Genomic DNA, 16,399 nt, shown 5'->3' on the forward strand with positions numbered 1-16,399 from the left:
GGACTGTCAGCCGAAAATCTGGGTCTGAACTTGCGAATTGTGGCCGTCAGCGACTAGTCAATGTTAGGGCAGAACGGAGAGTGGCAAGACTGGTACAAGACAACAGAAGGGCAACAGTGCAGTGTCAGATTCCTCGCATCACCTTTCAACATCTCGTGGAGTCACGAGGCGGCCCAACGAAGTCATGTCGTGAAGTCATCTCCTGGCCCAACGAAGTACTGATGGGGTGCTCATAATAATCTGGCCACTCAGTGCATATATGTATATTAGGGATGCAATAACAGAGTGCTCGTACTTGTGAAAATGCCCCAAGAATAAAATAAAAAAATGTTTTAATTGAAGATGTCACTATAAACAGCTGCTCTTCACAGAAAGGCTGTTGAGGTCCCCAGCAAGGTCCAGGCAGCCTTCTTGTGAATGATAGCGCCTGTTTATAGAGCAGCCACCACAAATCTTCTCCTCCCCGCCCCCCCCCGCCGAGACCGACCGGGGACCCTGGTGAGACCGCACAGCCCAACCATAAACCCTGCATAGCCCACCTGAGAGCCACACAGCCACCTGAGAATGGCACAGCCCACCATTAGCCCCAGACAACCCACCATTGATCCCACATGGGCACGTGAGAGCTTACAGCCCACCATTAACCCCGCACCAGTCTGCGGTGGATTTACTTCGATGCTTAAGGTCATTGTCCTGCTGCATCACCTAACTTCTACTAAGCTTTAGTGACATGAATATTTTGGTAAACGTGGGAATTCATTTGGCTTGGTCTTTGGTGTTCTGCCATGGACACCTTGCCTGTTCAAAGACATATGGTAGACTCATGAACAGGAATGTGTGCCAATTTCAGTGATGTCTTCAAGCCTCTAGCTGTTACTCATGGGCTCTTCTTTACCTCATTGAGGATTCTGCCTTGGGAGTCATCTTGGCTGGGAGCCCACTTATAGTAAGAGTAGTCACAGTACTAAATTGTCTCCTTTTATAGACTGTCGGCTGATGGATGCCTAAACATTGTGAGATTGCTTTGTATCCCTTTCCAGCCTCATGCAGATCAATTACTCTTGATCGTATGCCTGCAGAGTGCTCTGTTTTGCGAGGCAACGTTCACATCAGTCAATGCTTCTAATGAACATCAATCTTAAAATGTTTAAGTGTCCTTTATCAATTAAAGTAGCTCTAAACCACACCTCCAAACTCACAGATGTGGAAGCTACTGACTTGAATTAGCCTTTGTTGAAGTATTTAGTCTATGGGTTCACTTACTTTTTCCTCCAGCACTGTGAATGTTTATAGGGTGTGTTCAATAAAGACACAATAAATTAGAATAGTCTGTGTGTTATCATCTTAAGCACATTGTCTTTGTCTATTGTTGTGACTTAGATGAGGATCAGATCACATTTTATGGCAAATTACTGCAGAAAACCAGGTAATTCCAAGGAGTCCACATATACACTGAGTGGCCAGATTATTATGACCACCTGACGTTTGTAGGCAAATTAGCTATAATTAGCTATAATTTCGCGCTGAAGTTGCTAGAGGGCCAGACCATTATAAATAGGGAAGCAGGTTGTTTATCACAACAGTAGAAGTGATTTTTTTTCTGAAGATATGGGTCAACAACGCGATTTAACAGCCTTTGCACGTGGGATGATTGTTGCCGCTCGGAGCCATGGAGCGAGTATCAGCAAAACAGCAGAATTAGTTAAATGTTCAAGAGCAGCTGTTGTTAAAGTGTTTAAAAATCTGGGTCTGAATGTGCGAATTGTGGCCGTCAGCGACTAGTCAATGTTAGGGCAGAACGAAGAGTGGCAAGACTGGTACAAGACAACAGAAGGGCAACAGTGCAGTGTCAGATTCCTCATATCACCTTTCAACATCTCGTGGAGTCACAAGGCGGCCCAACAAAGTCATCTCGTGGAGTCATCTTGTGGCCCAACGAAGTACTGATGGGGTGGTCATAATAATCTGGCCACTCAGTGTATATATATATGTGTGTTAGGGTTCAGTTACAATTGCAGAGCTCAGAGAGGTAGTCCAGATGCACAGCAGTCTCTCTTTAACACACATCACACAATTAATCTCAGAAAAAACATAAATGATGCCCCAGGTGAGAAAAGCGTGTGACCAGCTGCATATTCCCCTGCCTACTGCTAGACAGGCCTACCGCTACCATCAGCTTATCATATAAAATGGCACAGTCTAGGTTGCAGGTAAACCCCTTCTACAACTCTGCCCTGGACCCAAAGGTTTCGTTCACATTAGATGCACGGTGAAACACAGCATTTTACCTTGTGGCTAGTATCCGTTAGGTGGCAGCGGTGAGCCATGGTGCCCTGTGTTGTTTTTCTTTTTGTTTCTTTTCTTAACTTTACTTGGCATGTACAACGTGTTTGGTAGGGTGACATCCAGTGTAATTCAGTGTGCTGTGGAGAAATGTCTACATTTTACCAAAGACTGCCGCGTCACATATGATACATATGTTGTGGTGTTAACAGGGTACGTAGAAAAAAATTGTTTTCTATGTGCCCTAGTAGTGATGATTGGGTTTGGTCCATAAAACCGTCAGTCAACGAACATAGTGTGAACGTGCCCAAAGAGGCTGTTTGTCACTATATAATATGTACAGTTGAAACTCGAATAATTAGAATATCGTGCAAAAGTAATTGCAGCAAGTGCTGCAAAAGGGGCCCAAACCAAGTACTGAGTACATATGCGTGCTTGTACTTTTCAGATGTCCGATATTGTTCTATGTACAATCCTTGTTTTATTGATTGCATGTAATAATCTACTTTTTTGAGGTTGTGGATTTGGGGTTCTTGGGGTTTTCATGAGCTGTAAGCCATAATCATCACAATTATGACAAATCACGGCTTGAATTATCTTGCTTTGCATGTAATGAGTCTATCTCATATATTAGTTTCACCTTTTAAGTTGCATTAGTGAAATAAATGAACTTTGCACGATATTCTAATTATTTGAGTTTCACCTGTATATGTAGTCACCATATTTGCTCAGTTTGTCACTATATAATATGTATATGTAGTCACCATATTTGCCCAGTTTGTCACTATATAATATGTATATGTAGTCACCATATTTGCCCAGTTTGTCACTATATAATATGTATATGTAGTCACCATATTTGCCCAGTTTGTCACTATATAATATGTATATGTAGTCACCATATTTGCTCTGTTTCAAGCTACTCAATGCTTAATGGTGTATCTTCAAGGAACAGTAGACTATCTGTTGTATATAACGATGTGAAATATCCACAATGTCCTGGCAGTCATTATGTATTGCTGAAGAGAAAGAGGTAGTATTTATTCACAAATATAACAGTGTAACCTATATTGCTGACATGTGTGCTAATATAGTAACTCATGTTAATGATAAAAAAACTCTGATAGTAGAAAAAAAAAACGGATTAATTGGGAAGATATTCCCTTACATCCTATACTGTTAATACAATAGGAAGTAAAAGAAAATATCTCCAAAATGAGGCAAATAGCCTTTTATACTTTTTTTTAAAATATATTACCAAAACAAATGTCCATTTGAAAGATTTCCCTTCTTCCTATCTCTTTAAATATACACTTACTTTGTGACAATGTTCACCAAGACAAATAGAAATTGTGAATCTCCCTAGCAGGGACAGCAATATAAACCTCACTTCTAAACCTTATTTTATCTATCTGTAGCATTCACCCCCGAAGGAGCCCCCAGAATAACCCGGGTCATCTTAGTTGGCCTAGGGGTTTTGGTATTCAGCTGCCCCATTAGCATTTAACTGCCCTCTTCTAGTGCCCACAAAGCTGATATCCACTCCAGAAGTATAATGCTGAATAACTTTTATTAACATCTTCACACTGGGAGAGATGGTATAGGGATCCTAGACATCTAGGGTATAACAGACATAGACTCCAGACTCACAAGTCCCTTTTAGCAATTTAGTGCAGATCCACTTGTAGCACAGTGCATAGATATTTGAGCAGCAGATGAACAAGGTTTGGCACAAATCCTTAGCAGTAGAGACACCAGACTTGCTCCTGAGGTCCACTATGTTCCGGGTACCTTCAGCAGCCATCAGCTTCCCTGGTTCTCCTCCTCTGATAACAGCAGAGGCCTCCTCTAGATTTGAGGCCTAGCAGAGCCTTTCTAACACTCCAGTGTCCCCACCACCAGGCCTCAGACCTAGCCTGGGGGACAGGCTGGACAACACCCCAACCTGGACTAATCCATGGATGGAGCCCAACTAGGACTGAGCACAAGGCCAATTCCCTCTAGTATGTAAGCACTTTCCCAACATGCAACACTGGTTGAGAGAAACCCAATGATTGGCAGGTTAATGGCACACACACTCACAGTGTCCCTCATTACATGTCCCACACTGCAGCAGAGTCACACTAAACCCAGGTAGCTACAATCATTGCCAGAACACCTGGAATTAACCAGATAAATGCCAACTATAATTTAGCCAGACTGACTACAGCTCTGGCAATCACTACATTTCTAGTAGCCACATAACAAAAGGTGATGGGGGCTACATATCTAAAACAAAAATTAAAGGTTTTGGCTTTAGAAAAAAGTTCAGCATACATTTTAAGAATACTTCTGCACTAGGGCCTATAGTGTACTGTAGTGCATTAAATACATGTGACATTCAAATGAACAGACCACAACAGACCTAAACTCATGCTTGTAGCATATTATACACGCAAGTGTACCCAAGTGTACTGAAAAGGTGTGTTGAGGTGCCATTCAGAGGTACTGACACCAACCAACACATGTAACATACATTATTGCAACACAACGGTGTTAATAGGCCCCATTGCTTGGCTTACATTGTTGTGCTGTTGTAATGTGCACATTAATGCAACATGCAGAACCACATGTTTTGCATGTTGGTGTGCTGTGGTGCCATTCATATATTCACCTTCTTTAGTGTGTTAGGCACATTAACATGTGACTGTTACCGCGCCACAGATGACTGGACCCAGTCTAAACCATAGCAGCAAAAAATAGACCTGACCTTACAGCTGTAAAAAAATGAAGCAGTCAGCAGTGTACCTTCTGTTTCTTATAAACCGACACTGGGACAGACTGCAGATGCGTTTGAGCTGCCTATAATGATTTACATCAGCTTAACTGCTATTGCTTGGACTTGGTATATTTTATATCTTCTTGAAAAGACCATATTTTATCCTTACGCTCCCTATCAGTTAATTTGAAAATTGTTTTGTTTAAATAAACAGCTAGAAATAATGCATACATGTTTACAGTAAGTGCAGCACTGGGTTAGTGGAGGTAAAGGTATAGGTTGTTTAAAAACAAGCAATTTGCCAAAAGCTCAGTGATACAGAAAAACGAATTTAAGAAAAACTGCCAAACAAACATTTTCCATAGCTTTAGTAGCACATCTGTTTAAATCCTAAAATATAATCTATTAACATTTTGTCCCAGTTGCTGAGGCTTGTAGGAGAAGTAATTGGTCCCAGAAAGCCTTAAGGATAATATTTTCTATGTTTGCCCTGCTTTAAAAGTGACCCTGGGATAAGATATGTCACAGGCACACCAACAAACTTGTATCAAAGTGAAAAACTCTTCATACTTGTATGATCACATAGAAAAGTAACATTTCAGGACTGCACTGGACCCATCCGCATTACATGCCTGAAGAAGGGTGCCTGCGCAGTCCTGAAACGTTGCTTCTTCTATGTGATCATACAACAGTAAAGTGCTTTTCACTTTGAAACAAGCTTGCTGGTGAGCTGGCAACATATTGTAATAATATGATACACCATGACCAGCTGGGAGTCATTGCAGCACCCTCCTAACTACATGGTCGATTCCAGTAATACAACATATGTGCGAAAGGAATACGCTCAATGCCTGTTGCCAGAGGGTCACTGTTACTTAAAGAACTTCCTGTAAAGGATAAAGCTTTATATCTACATTCCTGGTGGCCCGTTTGCTGACATTCAGCCATAGCAGGTATTCCACACTTTCAGATAGATACGTGTAGAATACCTAATCCCCCGCCACACAATCTGGTTCCTCCCATCTGCTTTTACATCACAACAGGACATACAAACTGGCTTGAGAAACCACAGCACACAGTTGGGGTAACAGGTGTTGCAGCTTAGGAAAAGCGAAACAGCAATATTTCAATAAATGGGCCACTGGAAAGGTAAGTATAGAATCTTATCTTTTGAAAGGTGTTCTTTGGGAAATTGTTGTGACAGGGTCACTTTAAAGGATAAATGTGCTTCATATACAGTACACTTTTGCTTTTGTCCCCAACCCAGATGTATACCTTCCTGAATAGGAACAACCATGACCTGCAAAAATCTTTAGCACCTCTGGGCAATAAAAATCTTTTCTCTGGGCATGCCTACTTTTTTTATTGATATCAGCAGATAATATAAAATCTCAAAGTGAAAGAAGACAAAACTACTGATGAATAGGTGTAAAGATTTATTAGTTCTTATTCAGTAAATATAGCAGGTGAATTAATCAGTAATAAACAATAAAAAGCTCTACACAGGCTGTAAACTCTAGCCAGTGGCTCTTAAATTTCCTGTACCTGTTTGCCTCAGCACCTGCTACATTATACACTTCCTATAAGCTTTATGCTAAGGAAAGACAACTTAAACTGTTAGTTCACCTTTTTAATAACATTTCTAGTGCATTCAAGGGGCCCCAGTTGGTAATAAATCATTGTGCAGTGAAGATAATATTTTTGTCCCTCAAATCGCATACCTGTATGCCACCCATGGCTTGTGCAATACCCAGCCATAAAACATGTAGTGAGCTTAGTCATAACCAGCCTGGATAAAATACAGGATGGATGGATCATTGGGGAGCACATACATGAAGTGAGATGTTGCAATATGGAACACGCACTATTTTTATTCATGTGCTTAGCCCCGTCTCTCCTTTGTACCCACCTCCCTTCCCCGCACCCCTCCTATGAACAGTCTCCTCTCTCTTACATCAATGCGTTAGCCCCATGCCTACTATGCAGGCATAGTTTGGGGCAAAATTAATTTGGGTATATGGAGTAACATCCTGGGCGAAGAATTACAGTGCCTGATCACATAAACAACTCCCGATGCACATCTTTTCAACTTAGCACTCAAAAGGGAATTTTGCAGAACAGAGAGGTAAATAATGTTTTCGTGATAATGACTGTAAAGAAGAACTCCAGGATTTTTTTAAATTAACCCTTGCAGTGGGTTAAGGGCTCGGGTGTGTCTAGGTGCCAAAATAACAAAGATATACTCACCTGGAGCTCCGAGCTGCACAGTTGTCACGGCGCTCCCCCCCCAGCCTGCCTACCCCTCCCTTCAGCATTGTCATCTTCATCAGCATCCTCATATCTATGCACTGTGTATAGACAACATGATTTATGGGAACCTTAGACCGCTGCAGAGGAGGAGAGAGACAGTGGATGGACCGGTCTAAGAAGAAACCAGCTCGGAGCTTCAGGTGAGCCTACCTTTACTACTACCTTTACTACCTTTACTACTAGTGATGAGCCGAACACCCCAGTGTTCGGTTCCAATTCAAACTTTCGAACATGGGGAAAGTTTGAATTGAAACTCAATGCAAGTCTATGGGGGTAGAACATTAAAAATCAAATGTCCCCATTTTGAAGCCTTATATGTAATTTATTGGCCATAAAAGGTGTATGGGGATCTGGTTACTACCCTGGGGGACAGGAATCAATGAAAAAAAAATAGAACCTGCTGCAGCAAAAATGACATTTCTAAAGAAAACATTTTTTTTTTTTAAGTGTGCAGTTCCCCCTCCCAAACAATACCAGATGATTTAGGTCTGGTAGGAATGTTAGGAGGGACCCCATTTTAAAAAAAGTCTGGGATTCCCCCCAAAAGTCCACCCTTAAGGTCTGACAGTAATATTTAGAAGGGAGCCCATGTAAAAAAAAAAGTGTGTGGGGTCCCCTCTCAAAGTCATACCAGGCCCTTAAGGTTTGGTAGGAATTTTAAGGAGGAACCCTACCCCCCAAAATGGGGGGAAAACATGGGGTCCCCCCTAAAATTCCATAACAAACCCTTGATCCGAGCAAAGGCCTGGCAGGGCAGGAAAGGGGGGGGACAAGTGAATGCCCCCCCCCATACCAGGCCACATGCCCTCAGCACTGGGTCGCCCCTGGAAAAGCAATCTTCCCTACAAGCCCTGGGGCATTGGTTGTGGGGGTGGGGGCAGGGGGCTTATTCACATTAGGATACCCCACCCAAATGCCACCCTCCTTGTGAATGAGTAAGGGGTATTTGTACTCCTACCCATTCACTAAAGGGTTAAATAAAATTGTAAGTAAAAAATCCAGACTTTTAAAAAAATCCTTTATTTGAAAAAAAAAAAAACAAAAGACATGTTTTTGACAAGTCTTTTATTTTAAAAAAATGAATCCACCAATGTAATCCAGGGTCAATCACGACGTCCAGCATTGTCCACGACAACGACGGCTCGACAAAATAAAAAATAAAACAATACAAAATAAATATAAATAATTTTTTAAAAAACAGACGACCGCCGTCCTGGTTGCTGCGACGAACACCCCCCGCAGAATGGCATTTTGACAGATGCCAGTAACATATAAACATTTGGGCGGAGCCAGCAGTGACAGCTAGCTTTGACCAACTGTTTACAGCTGTAACAGGGTGAGCCATGATTGGGCAGAGTAATTATGACTTTGTCCAATGATGGCTCTCACTGTTCTCTGTTCCCTGATTGGGCAAAATCTTGCACCAGACCTGTGCACATTGCATTGGGCGGAAAGTGCTCGTTGGGCGAACAGAGCCCACAGAGCACCCTGACAGTTTGTGTGTTCGCCGAACACACGAACTGCCGATGTTCGAGTCGAACTCACGTTCGGCTCGAACATTGAGCCCGACCCTATTTACTACATTAGTTTTGCCCATAGTCACACCACAGTGATCAAAAAGTATTTTAATTTTTTTGGCTAAATCTAGGGTTCTTCTTTAAGGGAGAATTTAGTAAATATAGTAAATATATGTCACAGGAGCAAGGGATAACTGTGTATTATACAGTCATTCTTTTACCAAATACCTATTAATAATTCACCTGTTTTCCCCTGTTTAGTAAGCTTTGTTTACTGTCTTAGTATTGTTCTAATCCTTTCTAGGTTATGCTCTTTTAGTAAAAATGTGTTAGGCAGCCAGAGTTATGTTTGAACACTATTATCAGCTAGCATGGATGAAAGTGGAAAACCGGCTGGAGTTAGTGAAAATAACAGCAATATGAATAGTGTAGGAACAAAACGGTCAGGGCTCTCTGGTTGTTCTATTTTGCGGGTTGCTGCCTAGACATGCACCAAAACCACATCTGCCATTCTAGTTATACAAGACAGCAATGTGCCGCAATACTTAGTAGGTGGCCTGGATTTGAAAGTAAACTTAGGTGTCCCTAAAATCATTCAAATAATGTGGACAGAAGATGCGTTGTGACTGTAACAAATTTAAATTTAAAAAACATTTGGCAGTATTTAAAGTACCCTCACTCTACTGTGACTCATACCCTTAAAGTGGACCTTCACCCCCTTTGACCAAAAAATCTCATCAGCATGCAGCTCTGCATGCTGATATAAAAATCATCTTACATTCATTAGCTAAACACATTTTTATGTTACTTACAATGTCTTTTTTCTATTTTCTGGTCCACTTTGGCACAAATAATGTAATCGTGCTAAAGCGATGCATCCTGGGAAGGTTACATCAGCCGAGCATTGCTGGGAAATCTCATCTGAAAAATATCACGAGATCTCAGGGAAAGGCATTATCCTCCCCTGAGATGATGTCCATGGCCACATGTCCTAGTCACATGTGCCAGAGTTCCATGAAGTAAAGGGAAATCTAGTAACCTGTCCTTGGTTAAAATGGCCACTGTGAGAAGAATGGGGAAGGGAAGAAAAATAAGGTATACAAAAAAAGCCTGCAATGATCTAGAAGTATCTGTTTGTCATTACTAAACTTTTCTAAAGGTGCCTTTGTTATTTTGAAGATATGGGTAAAGTTCTTCTTTAACCACTTCCCGGCCGGCCTGTAAAAAAAAAGGCCGGCCAGGAGCTCTCTAGATCTGAGCGGGCATCTTTAGACGTCCGCTCAGCCATGCCCCCTGCGGTAAATGCACGATATTTGCCATGCTGGAAATGCACGATATTTGAAAACAGGCAGCGATGCCCGCTAATGTACAATCGATCTGCCGGCTCTATAGCCGGCGGATCGCTTGTATGAGGTCCCGGGATGTGCGCCCCGCTCCGCGGTTCCCCCCCTCCCGCTGTCACGCTGGTCCCGGGCTCCGCTGTGCCCGGTGCGAGCACGGGACCAGCATACTGCCTCTGTCACAGGGAATCAGAGGGAGGTCGGTACACGACCTCCCTCCGGTCCCCTCTCTGCTGTCAGAATGCGGAACTGATGTATATTACATATCACTCTGATGTATATTACATGTCACTCTCCAGCTTCAGATGCTGGAGAGAAGCTGATGAAGCAGATCTCTGCTTCATCAGCTTCTTCAGGGGGGTCCTAGGTGACATTAGGGGTCTTACGGCAGAGAGCCGTGACAGGATCGAGAGGCGAGCGAACCCGGTATGTGTTCGCTCACCTCCCGATCTACTGAGCCGACCTGTGACAGTCTCATTGTCACAGGTCGGCTAGAACTATGATGTGAGTGAAAAGCACTCACCTCATAGTTCTCCTTTAATATAGTAAAACATAAAACCCCCAGTGGTGATCAAATACCAGCAAAAGAAAGCTCTATCTGTCCCCAAAAAATTGTATAAAATTCATTTCAGTACAGCGTTGCATGACGGAATAAACGTCAATCAAAGTACCGCAGCGCTGAATACTGAAAAATGGCCTGGCCAGGAAGGGGGTCTAAACACCTGGTCTTGAAGTGGTTAAAGTACATTTAAACTTTTGCAGCCAAATTCAGATAACATGTACTTTATATTTGTTACATGTTCCTATTCACATAGCTTAACTTAAAAAAAAAATTATAAAAACTGCAGCATACCTTATAGATATTCTTTCTGGAAACTCCAGGACTGAAAAATCCTGCTTAGTTTTCATTGCATGAGAAGACTGGAGGACTTTTGTTTTAACACCAGTCTGCAGTGTGCAGGCAGATTTCATTATCACTTGTCAATTCGATTAGCAGGTCTGTATCCTTACAAAGGGTTAAAGACCTCAAGGCATTATATATTAATGCAATTAAAAACAAAAAAAAAACAGTTCCTCAATCTGTCCCCTTATCTGCTCAAAGCCTTTCATTCCAACCACTAGAAGCTGCCTATACACTTGAAAGAGACCCTGCCGCCAGACCATTAATTTTAACAACAATATTCCCATAAGATTATATGGACATGTAAAGTATTTTATGTATGTCATTTACCGTAAAAGCCTCCCTTATGTAGACATCAAATACCTGTAAGACTGCTGGTGGGCACCACCATCTTGGTTGTGATGTTAGCAGCCTCAGCTGTCACTGAAAAGAAACTCTCTACTCTTCTTCTTCGCTTCTACACTTGGCTGCTACATAAAAAATTATGGAGAGAGTAGGGATGAGTTTGTGAGTCATTTATTGAACCCCTCATAAAATCCCTAATTTGCCAACTTTAATCCAAACCCCACTTAAGTCTGTGTGTGTGCGGGAAGGAGGACGGTGGACTTATACGCAAATGATTGTCAAATGGAGGGCATGAAGAGCTGCCCATGGCAGATAATATGTTAGAGCTTCTATGAGACTTTAGTTGTTGTGGTTACATATAGAGTACTTTGAATTGCAGTTCTGGGGAGGTTTTTCTTAAAGTGACATTAAAGGATTAAAGGCTTCCCCCCAATGCTGCTTTACCTTATTTGATGCCTCTTAATGTGATCATCTTCATTCCACTAATTTCCGACAGTTCCTCCAGTGCTGGTGCTGGTCTCTGATCCTGCGCGGACTCCTCATGTCCCATAGAGTCTGTCCGGCGTATGCGCACCCAGCTGCCCAGCTGCATCAATTCAATGTCTGTTTGTTTTCTCCCCTCTGCTCTACTGCGCATGCGCTCACACACTTCCTGCTTCACAACCAATCGGGAGTCAGGAGTTCTCCAGCCGGGAGCACTGGAACAGGTAAGTATTGAGGTATTTCCCTACATTTTATATCATGGGGCATATATCTAATGCTTGCTAGCAGTAGATATATGCCAAATAAAGAAAGACTTTAATTCGACATTAAGTTCCCTGCCTGTGTTTTCTAATAACTGGGTTTTTTCCCTTTTTTGTTGATTATAACTTTTAGTTTTGGGTGATTGGAGTGCATCAGGCATGGCTGACCATCTAAGACTCTTTAAAAGCTACCTTTTTTCCCCAGCAACTCACTACATTTGAGAAAAAAAAGGAAAAATACCATGCACCCAAAATTCTACAGAACCTCACCCCAGATTTACCTCTACTCCCTGACATGAGTGACATATACCAATGTAAAAAAAATTGAAGTTACAGCAGAGAGGGGGCCCTCCTTTTTATGCGACTTTGAGAATGACAAAGAGCTGAGGACACAGTGCTCTGGACCTGTGTCTGTGGGCAGGGCCATCCGGTGGGCAGGGCCATCCGGTGGGATAGTATGGCTGCTCCTTCCACTCCTCTGCAAACTGCCCTTGCGCCTGGATGAAACCCTCCCAAACTGCTGCTGTGCCCCTACCTCACTTTCCTCCTCTACATCCTCTGGCATTCAGGTATGGACTGTCACCTCATCATCCCCACCTGCTACATTCCTTTTGCCCTCAATGCTGCTCAAGTTACTCATGCTGTGCTAAAAAAATTCACTTGACTCCTTCATGACAGCCTGACAATCACTTTCTCCTGTGGACACAGAATCTACATGCCTCCTGCTAGCTGCACATCAAGAACCTCTACTCCCTTTAGGCCTCTCAGACATAATAAATACAAGGAACCTAACTTAAAGTAAACAAGAACTAAAGAGACATGACCTAAGAGAAATACCGTATAAAACACCTAAAAAGTAACTGCAACAGGAGGGGGGCAGCAGCTGAACATCAACTGCAGTTCTTGCTAAAACACACAAAAAGGTTGAAGAGGAGAGAACACAATAACGTGTACCACAACACTGCAGTTCACAGTAATTTAGTATAATACAGCACACTGAACATAGGGTGTACACACTGTGTAGCCCACTATACAGCAATTCAGTAGTGTAGCATAATTCACATTGTTGTGTAGCAGTTTAGCGCTGGATAGTAAAGACGCAACTATCTCTCCCTGCAAACAATGACAAAACACTCCTGGGAACCATGGCTTTTATTGGGAGGGGGCTGGTACATAAAAAAATAATATTGACCCAGCTAAGCATGACCCTTGTTCAAAGGTCAAGTAGTGCACTTGGTAATTGCTTGCTATAGCAGTGAACTGCCACATTAGTTTACTGTTCCCTGTTTCCCGAATTATGAACAACATAAACTCAGGTCAAACTCACATTACACCTAAACCCAAAGTTCATCCCTAGTAGTAGAGGGGTGGAAGGAGGGGTGGAGGAGCAGACAGTAAAAGGTCATTCCCAGAAGAGGAGGTACAAGGTGCAAAAAGGGGGCTGTACTAAGGAATTGACTTTTCTGAAGTTGGCAAGTTTGCCAGCAAGTTCAGAGGCACATTGCAAGTCAATTAAAATGTGTTAATGGAAAAGTAAAATGTTGTATATAAGCAGTTAAAATACTTGACTTTCCTGTGCTTTAACCTGCAATTAAGTTGATGACAGGGTCTCTTCAAATAGGGCTGCAATCTACAAGTGTAGATACAATAGCACATCCTATGGATCTGTAAAGATCCTTATATCTATGCATTTCATGAACAATACGTTACAATTTTTTTTCAAGGACTCCTGTACACCAACAATGCTTTTATAGTCAAATGTTGTTTATCAGATTGAGTTTTTCAAGATTAGGTGTTCTCTAAATGTATAAGACTGCCATCTAGTTAGCTATCATCTCTATGGTACCCTTAACAAATCTGTTACTTTCTGTTTTCTCTCAAGGTGCAATAGGTTGTCACTGGAATAAAAACCTTACTTTATTCTATTGTTATCAGATTTCTATTCACTGCTGGACACATTTTGTCTGGGATCACAAAAGAATTCTTAAGTAGGTATCTAGTCCCAAGGCTTTCTTGGATGTGCAGGCAATACATTTATGACATGGTTTTGCTACAGCACTGGCATTTTTGCATATAAGAATAACTTTTTGAAAAGAATAGCATCAAACTGTGTGATGTGTGTGAGCAAGTGACTTTAGTGTAAAGCAACATATGTTTAAAGTATATAACATGCTTTATAGGATATGTTATCACCACAATAATTGTACAATCAAACACAATTTCCTCTTATACTCTATTTTCTTATAATTTAACCCTTTCCAGCTCAGGACCATAGGTAACTCACCATTCATGATTTGTAAACGGGCACAAGACCAGCCACCATATCCTATCCCTTCAGAGTGCTCCATGCAGAGTTCAGCAGAACGAGTGGACCAGGTCAGATACTCCTGGAGACAAGGAAATTAGTGTCAAGAGCATAAGGGTAAGTGTGGAGCTTAAAATGTTTCTTGTTGAAAAGTTGAGCCTGGAAAGGGTTAAATTTGCTTCTACACATGTTTTACTGATAAATCTTGGAATGTATTCTTTACGGTGCAAAATGTACTATCTGTCAGCATGCAAGGAACCACATACAAGTTAGCACAGCACTGACAGGCCAACCTAACAAATGATAACATTTCATTGAAGATGTGAGCTGATCGCATGATGCTCAAAGCAATGGAGCCGTCTTCATCCTAGAACAGGCACTTTGGCCAGTTATAACAATCAATGATTGCTAATGTCGCATTACAAAAATGGGGTGGCATTCTGTTTACCAAATGTGAATCTAATTCACTTATTTACCCTTTTAAAAGAGAACTTAAGCCAAACCTTGCTTTTGGCTTTAGTTCTCTTTTGAGTCACAGGAGTCCATTTACTACTGGACTCCTGTGACCCAAAGTCAGCTTATAGCGAGCTACTGCCCGCTATATGGTGACAGCACAGAGTCATGCTGCAGCTGTGAAGGATCCCAACAATATTGTTGGGATCCACCCTGCTGCCTGGTTGACAGCTGGCTCTGCCTCTCTAGAGCCAAAGCCAACGATGCTCTCCCCCTCCTCTGTCTGTCCCTCCAGTGAGCACTGGATGAATAGAGAGGAGAGGGGGGAATCCCTGTGGAGACTGGTGACTGACAGTCACCGCTCTCTGCAGGGAGAAGACTATGAGCTGAGTAATCAGTGGTTTGTGATCCCTCAGTTCTCGATCTATAGAGTCGATGTGTGATGCCTGCAGTGTCACACGCCAGCTCAAAATATTGAGAAGAGTACATTTTATTCTCCCAACACTTCTCCTTTAACTATCAGAAATACACTACAAGTATGAGATTTAAAGCACTGTCCCTAAATCGTTTAATACTACGAACTGTTCATTTAGCAAATTGTCAATCTTAGATGTTGTGAGCACAAGTAGTTCTTGTGCTAAGCATTATTGAACAAAAAACACAGTAATTTACTGATCATTCAAATAGCAGTAGAATTCAACAGTAGCTGATTTATGTGCCCAAGAAATACATTTCTCCTAATGGGAAAAATACAATAGACACCTAACGGGAAACACTATAGCAATTTGTTGCCAGTTTGTACTTGCTACCTAATCTGTGAAGTTGTTCAAACTTAAAAAATTAATTTTTGTGTTGATACATGCATCTTCTACTGTTAGATAGGGCTGTAGTTTTTGTATTGCATTACATTATGGAACAGATATTATTAAAAGTATCATACAATTAGAGTAAATGAAAACAAAACAATTAAAGTTCAGTTGAGATCAGATGCTTTCAGAGGGCCCACAAATTTGATTTTTTTTTTCTGTGCTTTTATCTGCAAATGATTAGCTTGATGACAGGGTCTTTTTAATGATTTTTACATGAACACATACCTGCATGAATAGGTGGTTTTCTTTGTCTGTCTGGAGTTCAGCTTTAGTTTATATAATAATTTGTGTACTGTGTACGGTCAGGACACCTCAAGCATAGCCCCCTTAAGAGCCATAATAATATAATATAAACGTATTACTGTACTTGTGACTTGAGTAAACATTATTGTGTAATGTTGAGTGCCCCTCCATGATTGATAGCTGCAAGGTCACCTTCATTGTGTTGTACATTCGCAGAACTGATAAGAAGGTGCCAGACTCAGCTGTATCCTGGAGTCACTAAGACTGGTGCCATACCTTAACTGCTTACTTAGCTACTTTTTTTCCATTGTCCTATTTATACAGTACAGGAG

General features: G+C 41.7%; 1 protein-coding gene across 2 annotated transcripts in view; it reads left to right on the forward strand.

Moving 5' to 3' along the window:
• LOC108793722 (histamine H2 receptor-like) overlaps nt 1-16,399 on the forward strand; it is a 93,775-nt gene that overhangs the window by 72,079 nt on the left and 5,297 nt on the right. The window contains exon 3 of one of the 2 annotated variants that reach the window (XR_001941661.1): nt 14,460-14,619. The exons of the other annotated variant lie outside the window; for it this stretch is intronic. The gene's annotated coding sequence lies outside the window, so the exon portion shown is untranslated. The remainder of the gene's footprint in view (nt 1-14,459; nt 14,620-16,399) is intronic. 2 annotated transcript variants of the gene reach the window in all.

Source organism: Nanorana parkeri, unplaced genomic scaffold (genome assembly GCF_000935625.1).
Source record: "Nanorana parkeri isolate BGI_ZX_2015 unplaced genomic scaffold, ASM93562v1 scaffold777, whole genome shotgun sequence".
NCBI classification, from domain to species: domain Eukaryota; kingdom Metazoa; phylum Chordata; class Amphibia; order Anura; family Dicroglossidae; genus Nanorana; species Nanorana parkeri.